Source organism: Mesoplodon bidens, assembly GCF_964165515.1.
Source record: "Mesoplodon bidens genome assembly, chromosome: 12".
In the NCBI taxonomy this organism is placed as follows: domain Eukaryota; kingdom Metazoa; phylum Chordata; class Mammalia; order Artiodactyla; family Ziphiidae; genus Mesoplodon; species Mesoplodon bidens.
Genome location: NC_138168.1, coordinates 59577113 through 59586709, shown reverse-complemented (window position 1 = coordinate 59586709; position 9597 = coordinate 59577113).

The window sequence follows — 9597 nt, the reverse complement described above, 5'->3', positions numbered from 1 at the left end:
CTGCCGTGGCCTCTCCCATTGCGGAGCACGGGCTCTGGACGCGCAGGCCCAGCGGCCACGGCTCACGGGCCCAGCCGCTCCACGGCACGTACCACCTTATTATTTGCCAACTATTTTAGGGTCCTTTTCCTTTCCTTCCTTGCCTTTTTTTCTGTATTAATCAAAAAATAGTTTTATTATTCCATTTACTATATTTTAGTGGTTTTCCTAGAAATTATAACATGCAATCCTTATTTCAGTCCAGTGCTAACAGTTACTTTTACAACTCCTCTAGAAGCCTAGAAACTTGGATATTTAAACTCATTTACTAGTTCTTTCTTTTGCATTGTTATATGTTACAATATACACACGAACTATAACTAGTTTGCATATATTAAAAAATTTTAAACCATTACAATTATTGTTTTGTACAGTCAATATTTAGTTAACCTATGTATTTACCCTCTTCATTCCCTCTTGCATTTTGACTTTCAGTCTGAGATTATTTTCATTTTGCCTGAAAAACACCCTTTAGAATTTGTTTTAGTGCAGGTCTACTGAAGACAAATTTTTTTAGTTTGTGTCTGAAAATGTCTTTGTTTTGCTTTAACTTTTGTAGATCATTTTCTCTGGATGTAGGATTTTAAATTGGTAGTCATTTTCTCTCAGCATTTTAATGATGCTATTCCATGTATTCTGGCTTTATTCGTTTTTGTAAATAAGTCAGCTATAGTCTTACTGTTAATTCTTTGAAGATGATGATTTTTTCCCCTTGTATTGCATTTAAGAAATTCTCTTTGACTTTGGTTTTTAAAAGTTTTAGTATGTTGTTCCCCAGTATGTTTTTCTTTGTACTTATCCTCTTTGGTATTCTTGGCAATTCTTCAATCTAAAGATCAATGTCTTTTTCAGCTTAGGAGACTCTCCAACCACTATTTCTTGAAATACTGCTTCTCCCTCTATTCTCTTTCTCCTTTCATGTTATGACTCAATTTACATGCACTTAAAGACCTTTTTAATATGGTGGAAATATCCCTTATATCCTTTTCTTAATGGTCCCTTAATTTTTATCTCTTTGTAGATAAAGTGTAGATATTTTCTGCTCCCCCTATTTCCAGTTCAACAATATTCTCTTACTAATACATGTCCACATTGCTGTTAAATCACTATTGAATTCTTAATTTCAATTATTGTATTTTTCAACTCTAGAATATTCATTGAATAGTTTTTATGAATGGTGGTTCTCTTCTGAAATTCCTCCTTCTTGTCTTATAGTTTTGAACATGTTAATAAAAATTATTTAAAATTGCACACCCAGTAATTCCTATATCTGAGACCCTGATGGGTTTGTTTTAATGGCCTCTTCTTTTTTTTCTTTGTCCTGTCTTCTGACATGCTTATTCTCTCTTTTCCCTTTCTCCCTTCCTTCCTTCCTTCCTTATCTTAGATGTTATCTTTAAAAACTTTAGAAGTTGTGGCGTTCTTGTTATTTTTCTCCTAAGGAAGCTTTTATCTGGCAGCTAAAATGGGCAGATTACCTTAATCCAATCAGGGATTGATCTCAATTTAGTCTGGGCTTTGATTTTTGTGAGGCCTATTTTATTCACAGTCAACTGTCTCTTTTAGGGAGCAGTCTTCTGGGGCCCCTGCTGAAGACACAGGGCATTTACTGGAGCCCCTCCCTGCAGGCCCTGTCTTCCCAGCTCTATGAGACTCTGACAAGCACTGCTGGATTCTTCAACTTCTTACAGAAGAAACTTTCTAGCTGCTGTCTCGTACAGTCAACCCTGTGCTGCTTTTGAATGGACCAAACCCTGAAGGGGGAAACGTGCTGAATAACTCATTCCTCTGAGTTTCCCTGGCTGCCTTGCTAGCCCCAAATTCCAATTTTTGTCTCCCTAGCTATGTGCAGCTGCTAAAGACTAAACTTGGCTTCTTTCCTCCTTTACCAGCGCCCCCCTTTTTTTGGACATACCTAGCAATAATCACTTTATTTTTATTTTTTTAATTTAATTTATTTATTTATACAGCAGGTTCTTACTAGTTACCTATTTTATACATATTAGTGTATATATGTCAGTCCGAATCTCCCAATTCATCCCACCACCACCCCACCCTCCATATATTTGTTCTCTATATCTGTGTCTCTTTTTCTGCCTTGCAAACTGGTTCATCTGTACCATTTTTCTAGATTCCGCATATATGAGTTAATATACGATATTTGTTTTTATCTTTCTGATTTACTTCACGCTGTGTGACAGTCTCTAGGTCCATCTGCATCTCTGCAAATGACCCAATTTCGTTCCCCTTTATGGCTGAGTAATATTCCACTGTATATATGTACCACATCTTCTTCATCCATTCATCTGTTGATGGGCATTTAGGTTGCTTCCATGACCTGGCTATTGTAAACAGTGCTGCAATGAACATTGGGGTACATATGCCTTTTTTTTTTTTTTTTTTTTTTTGTGGTACGCGGGCCTCTCACTGTTGTGGCCTCTCCCGTTGCGGAGCACAGGCTCCGGATGCGCAGGCTCAGCGGCCATGGCTCACGGGCCCAGCCGCTCCGCGGCATGTGGGATCTTCCCGGACCGGGGCACGAACCCGTGTCTCCTGCATCGGCAGGCAGGCTCTCAACCACTGCGCCACCAGGGAAGCCCACATATGCCTTTTTGAATTACGGTTTTCTCTGGGTATATGCCCAGTAGTGGGATTGCTGGATCATATGGTAATTCTATTTTTAGTTTTTTACCCTTCTCCATAGTGGCTGTATCAGTTTACGTTCCTACCAACAGTGCAAGAGGGTTCCCTTTTCGCCACACCCTCTCCAGCATTTGTTCTTTGTAGATTTTCTGACGATGTCCATTCTAACCGGTATGAGGTGATATCTCATTGTAGTTTGATTTGTATTTCTCTAATAATTAGTGATGTTGAGCAGCTTTTCATGTGCCTCTTGGCCATCTGTATGTCTTCTTTGGAGAAAAGTCTATTTAGGTCTTCTGCCCATTTTTTGATTGGGTTGTTTGTTTTTTTAATATGGAGCTGCATGAGCTGTTTATATATTTTGGAGACTAATTCTTTGTCCATTGATTCTTTTGCAAATATTTTCTCCCATTGTGAGGGGTGTCTTTTCGTCTTGTTTATAGTTTCCTTTGCTGTACAAAAGCTTTTAAGTTTCATTAGGTCCTATTTGTTTATTATTGTTTTTATTTCCATTACTCTAAGAGGTGGTCAGAAAGGATCTTTCTGTGGTTTATGTCATAGAATGTTCTTCCTATGTTTTCCTCTAAGAGTTTTATAGTGTCTGGTCTTACATTTAGGTCTTGAATCCATTTTGAGTTTATTTTTGTGTATGGTGTTAGGGAGTGTTCTAATTTCATTCTTTTACATGTAGCTGTCCAGTTTTCCCAGAACCACTTACTGAAGAGACTGTCTTTTCTCCATTGTATATCCTTGCCTCCTTTGTCATAGATTAGTTGACCATAGGTGCGTAGGTTTAACTCTGGGCTTTCTATCCTGTTCCATGGATCTGTATTTCTGTTTTTGTGTCAGTATTCATATTGTCTTGATGGCTATAGCTTTGTAGTATAGTCTGAAGTCAGGGAGTCTGATTCCTCCAGCTCCATTGTTTTCCCTCAAGACTGCTTTGGCTATTTGGGGTCTTTTGTGTCTCCATACAAATTTAAAGATTTTTTGTTCTAATTCTGTAAAAATGCCATTGGGAATTTGATAGGGATTGCACTGAATCTGTAGATTCTTTGGGTAGTATAGTCATTTTCACAATATTGATTTTTCCAACCGTAGAACATGGTATATCTTTCCATCTGTTTGTGCCATTTTTGATTCTTTCATCAGTGTCTTATAATTTTCTGAATACAGGTCTTTTACCTCCTTAGGTAGGTTTATTCCTAGGTATTTTATTCTTTTTGTTGCAGTGGTGAATGGGATTGTTTCCTTAATTTCTCTTTCTGATCTCTCGTTGCTAGTGTATAGAAATGCAAAAGATTTCTGTGCATTAACTTTGTATCCTGCAACTTTACCGAATTCATTGATTAGCTCTAGTAGTTTTCTGGTGGCATCTTTAGGATTCTCTATGTATAGTATCACGTCATCTGCAAACAGTGACAGTTTTAGTTCTTCTTTTCCAAATTGTATTCCTTTTATTTCTTTTTCTTCTCTGATTGTTGTGGCTAGGACTTCCAAAACTATGTTGAATAATAGTGGCGAGAGTGGACATCCTTGTCTTTTTCCTGATGTGAGAGGAAATGCTTTCGGGTTTTCACCATTGAGAATGATGTTTGCTGTGGGTTTGTCATATATGGCCTTTATTATGTTGAGGTAGATTCCCTCTATGCCCACTTTCTGGAGAGTTTTTATTATAAATGGGTGTGAATTTTGTCAGAAGCTTTTTCTGCATCTACTGAGATGATCATATGGTTTTTATTCTTCAATTTGTTAATATGGTGTTTCACATTGATTGATTTGCATATATTGAAGAATCCTTGCATCCCTGGGATAAATCCCAATTGATCATAGTGTATAATCCTTTTAATGTGTTGCTGGATTCTGTTTGCTAGTATTTTGTTGAGGATTTTTGCATCTATATTCATCAGTGATACTGGTCTGTAATTTTCTTTTTTTGTAGTATCTTTGTTTGGTTTTGGTATCAGGGTGATGGTGGCCTCGTAGAATGAGTTTGGCAGTGTTCCTTCCTCTGTAATTTTTTGGAAAAGTTTGAGAAGGATGGGTGTTAGCGCTTCTCTAAATGTTGGATAGAATTCACCTGTGAAGCCATCTAGTCCTGGACTTTTGTTTGTTGGAAGATTTTTAATTACAGTTTCAATTTCATTACTTGTGATTGGTCTGTTCATGTTTTCTATTTCTTCCTGATTCAGTCTCAGAAAGTTGTGCTTTTCTAAGAATTTGTCTATTTCTTCCAGGTTGTCCATTTTATTGGCATAGAGTTGCTTGTAGTAGTCTCTTATGATGCTTTGTATTTCTGTGGTGTCCGTTGTAACTTCTTTTTCATTTCTAATTTTATTGATTTGAGTCCTCTCCCTCTTTTTCTTGATGAGTCTGGCTAAAGGTTTATCAATTTTGTTTATCTTCTCAAAGAACCAGCTTTTAGTTTTATTGATCTTTGCTATTGTTTTCTTTGTTTCTATTTCATTTATTTATGCTCTGATCTTTATGATTTCTTTCCTTCTGCTAACTTTGGGTTTTGTTTTTTCTTCTTTCTCTAGTTCCTTTAGGTGTAAGGTTAGATTGTTTATTTGAGATTTTTCTTGTTTCTTGAGGTAGGACTATATTGCTATAAACTTCCCTCTTAGAACTGCTTTTGCTGCATCCCATAGGTTTTGGATCATTGTGTTTTCGTAGTCATTTGTCTCTAGGTACTTTTTGATTTCCTCTTTGATTTCTTCAGTGATCGCTTGGTTATTCAGTAACGTATTGTTTAACCTCCATGTGTTTGTGTTTTTTACATTTTTTTCCCTGTAATTTATTTCTAATCTCAAACTGTTGTGGTTGGAAAAGATGCTTGATATGATTTCAATTTTCTTAAATTTACCAAGGCTTGATTTGTGACCCATGATGTGATCTATCCTGGAGAACATTCCACGTACACTTGAGAAAGAAGTGTAATCTGCTGTTTTCCGATGGAATGTCCTATAAATATCAATTAAAGCTGTCTGATCTATTGTGTCATTTAAAGCTTGTGTTTCCTTATTAATTTTCTGTCTGGGTGATCTGTCCATTGGTGTAAGTGAGGTGTTAAAGTCACCCACTATTATTGTGTTACTGTTGATACCCTCTTTTACAGCTGTTTGCATTTCCCTTATGTATTGAAGTGCTCCTATGTTGGCTGCATATATATTTATAATTGTTATATCTTCTTATTGTATTGATCCCTTGGTCATTATATAGTCTCCTTCCTTGTCTCTTGTAACATTCTTTATTTTAAAGTCTATTTTATCTGATATGAGTATTGCTACGCCAGGTTTCTTTTGATTTCCATTTGCATGGAAAATCTTTTTCCTCCCCTCACTTTCAGTCTGTATGTGTCCCTAGGTCTGAAGTGGGTCTCTTGTAGACAGCATATATATGGGTCTTGTTTTTGTATCCATTCAGTAAGCCTGTGTCTTTTGGTTGGAGCATTTATTCCATTCACATTTAAGATAATTAACGATATGTATGTTCCTATTACCATTTTCTTAATTGTTTTGGGTTTGTTTTTGTAGGTCCTTTTCTTCTCTTGTGTTTCCCACTTAGAGAAGTTCCTGTAGCATTTGTTGTAGAGCTGGTTTGGTGGTGGTGAATTTTCTTAGCTTTCGCTTGTCTGTAGAGCTTTGGATTTCTCCATCAAATCTGAATGAGATCCTTGACGGGTAGAGTAATCTTGGTTGTAGGTTCTTCCCTTTCATCACTTTAGATATATTGTGCCACTGCCTTCTGGCTTGTAGAGTTTCTGCTGAGAAATCATCTGTTAACCTTCTGGGAGTTCCCTTGTATGTTATTTGTCATTTTTCCCTTGCTGCTTTTAATAATCTTTCTCTGTCTTTAACTTTTGTCAGTTTGATTGCTATGTGTCTTGGTGTGTTTCTCCTTGGGTTTATTCTGCCTGGACTGTCTGTGCTTCCTGAACTTGGGGGGCAATTTCCTTTCCCTTGTTAGGGGAGTTTTTGACTATAATCTCTTCCAGTGTTTTCTCAGGTCCTTCCCCTCTCTCTCTTCTCCTTCTGGTACCCCTATAATGCAAATGTTGGTGGGTTTGATGTTGTCCCAGAGGTTGAGATTGTCTTCATTTCTTTTCATTCTTTTTTCTTTATTCTGTTCCATGGCAGTGATTTCCACCATTCTGTCTTCCAGTTCACTTATCTGTTCTTCTGCTTCAGTTATTCTGCTATTGATTCCTTGTAGTGTGTTCTTCATTTCAGTTATTGTTTTGTTCATCTCTGTTTGTTTGCTCTTTAATTCTTCTATGTCTTTGTTAAACATTTCTTGCATCTTCTTGATCTTTGCGTCCATTCTTTTTCTGAGGTCCTGGATCATCTTCACTATCATTATTCTGAATTCTTTTTCTGGAAGTTTGCCTATCTCCACTTCATTTAGTTATTTTTATGGGGTTTTATCTTGTTCCTTCATCTAGTACATAGCCCTCTGCCTTTTCATTTTGCCTATCTTCCTGTGAATGTGGTTTTCATTCCACAGCCTGCAGGATTGGAGTTCTTCTTGCTTCTCCTCTCTGCCCTCTGGTGGATGAGGGTATCTAAGAGGCTTGTGCAAGCTTCCTGATGTGAGGGACTAGTGGTGGGTAGAGCTGGGTGTTGCTTTGGTGGGCAGAGCTCAGTAAAACTTTAATCTGCTTGTCTGCTGATGGGCGGGGCTGAGTTCCCTCCCTGTTGGTTGTTTGGCCTGAGGCGACCCAGCCTTGGAGGCTCAGGCTCTTTCGTGGGGCTAATGGCGTATTCTGGGAGGGCTCATGCCAAGGAGTATTTCCCAGAACTTCTGCTGCCAGTGTCCTTGTCCCCGTGGTGAGCCACAGCCACGCCCCTCCTCTGCAGGACACCCTCCAACAGTAGCAGGTAGGTCTGGTTCAGTCTCCTATGGAGTCACTGCTCCTTCCTCCTGGGTATTGATGCACACACTACTTTGTGTGTGCCCTTCAAGAGCGGATTCTCTGTTTCCCCCAGTCCTGTTGAAGTCCTGCAATCAAATCCCGCTAGCCTTCAAAGTCTGATTCTCTGGGAATTCCTCCTCCCGTTGCCAGACCCCCAGGTTGGGAAGCCTGATGTGGGGCTCAGAACCTTCACTCCAGTGGGTAGACTTCTGTGGTATAAGTGCTCTCCGGTTTGTGAGTCACCCACCCAGCAGTTATGGGATTTGATTTTATTGTGATTATGCCCCTCCTGCCATCTCATTGTGCTTCTCTTTTGTCTTTGGATGGGAGGTATCTTCTTTGGTGAGTTCCAGTGTCTTCCTGTCAGTTATTGTTCAGCAATTAGTTGTGATTCTGCTGCTCTCTCAAGAGGGAGTGAGTGCACGTCCTTCTCTTCCACCATCTTGAACCAATCTCTTTACTACCACTTTTTGCTTTGCTTTTCAGCTTCTCTCTTGGTGCCAACTACTAATCCACAAATGCCTTGAGGGGAAAAGAAGTGTAGAATATTGGAATCCCCTCACCTTGTGTTTCCCTGCCTTTCCAGATCTTGATTCTCAAGTCCTGACTGCCCTGATGGCTCTCTTGTTCTTTAAAACTGGTTTAAAAAAAGTATCCACTTCTCAAGTTGTCCTTGGTGGAAGAGTTGGTCAAATCCAAGCTAATAGCCAGAAGCAGAAATTCTTAAATATTTTTATTTTGTGTGAATAATTAGTGATCTTTGTGGATCCAGGACATTAATTTTTTATTTAAAGTATTTTTTCTATTTTGTTAAAGCTCATTTTTAATTTATAGAAGTATTTCATATGTCTGTTGTCAAATTTATTAGTCTTTTCCCTTAAGACTTTCATTGATGCTAAGAAATAGTTCTTTCCTTACTTCTCCAGATATTTTTCTATTTTTTCCTTTGGTTTATTTTTACTTAAATTTAATTTTTCAATTGATATAAATTTAATTTTTTTGCATAGAATTTTGGGAAACTTATTTTTAAAATTATTTAACCCCTATTTGTTGGATGAAATATTTTTCCCTACTGCTTTGAAATTTCATCTTTTTCATACAGTAAATTATTACCTATACTGTTGATTGAAATAAAAATGCAAAACATGAGAGCTGTGAGTTTCAGTTTTATTTGCGGACTTATTGAGGACTATAGCCCAGGAGACAGCCTCTCAGTTAGCTCTGAGGAACTTCTCAGAAGGGGTGGGGTGGGAGGTTAGCATATATGTAATTCTGGAGAAGGCGTACGTGCAATCAAGCACACAGCTCAGTGGAAGATTGCTGCTAGTCATGAGGAACAGATATTTCATTTAATGATTTTAGTACTTTTCTATGAATGGGAAGATGCAAGAAAATGAGTTCTTAAAATTTTCTCCTGAGAATATCTAACTATCTGAAGGCCTGTTCTGCCAGTTTTCCTGCAGCACTGACTGCCTCATTCCTGATCTCTGTCCTGAACTCTTTTCAGGATGTGTTGAAAACCAGCAACTGCAGTGGCTAATGACTCAGTTCTTGTAAAACTGGGTGGTGAGGGACCGTCTTTAGTTGGCAATGCTTTGCTTTATTTCTGAATTCTCATTGATCAGACTATTATTACACCGGTAATCTGCTGTTTCATTTATTAAACTTTAATAATTGATTTTACTACTTGGTTGTTCAGGGACTCTCTTATTATTCTTATTTGTCAGTTTCATCTTGGCTGTTCATGTCAGGATTTCTTTGCCTACAGTGTCAGAAGTGATTATGATCTGAACTGAAGTAGTAATAGTGGAGATACAGAGCAAGAACAAAGTGAGTGTTATTGATTATTGCCACCTATAGTGCATGAGGGATTTGGAGGCTGGATATGGCATCTCCCATGATTCAGACTTCTGGCTTGAGAAAGTGAGAGAATTGTAGTGTCATTAACTAAGATTGAGAGAAAGAAAGAAACAGAATGTAACAGAAAGGGAAGATCATTT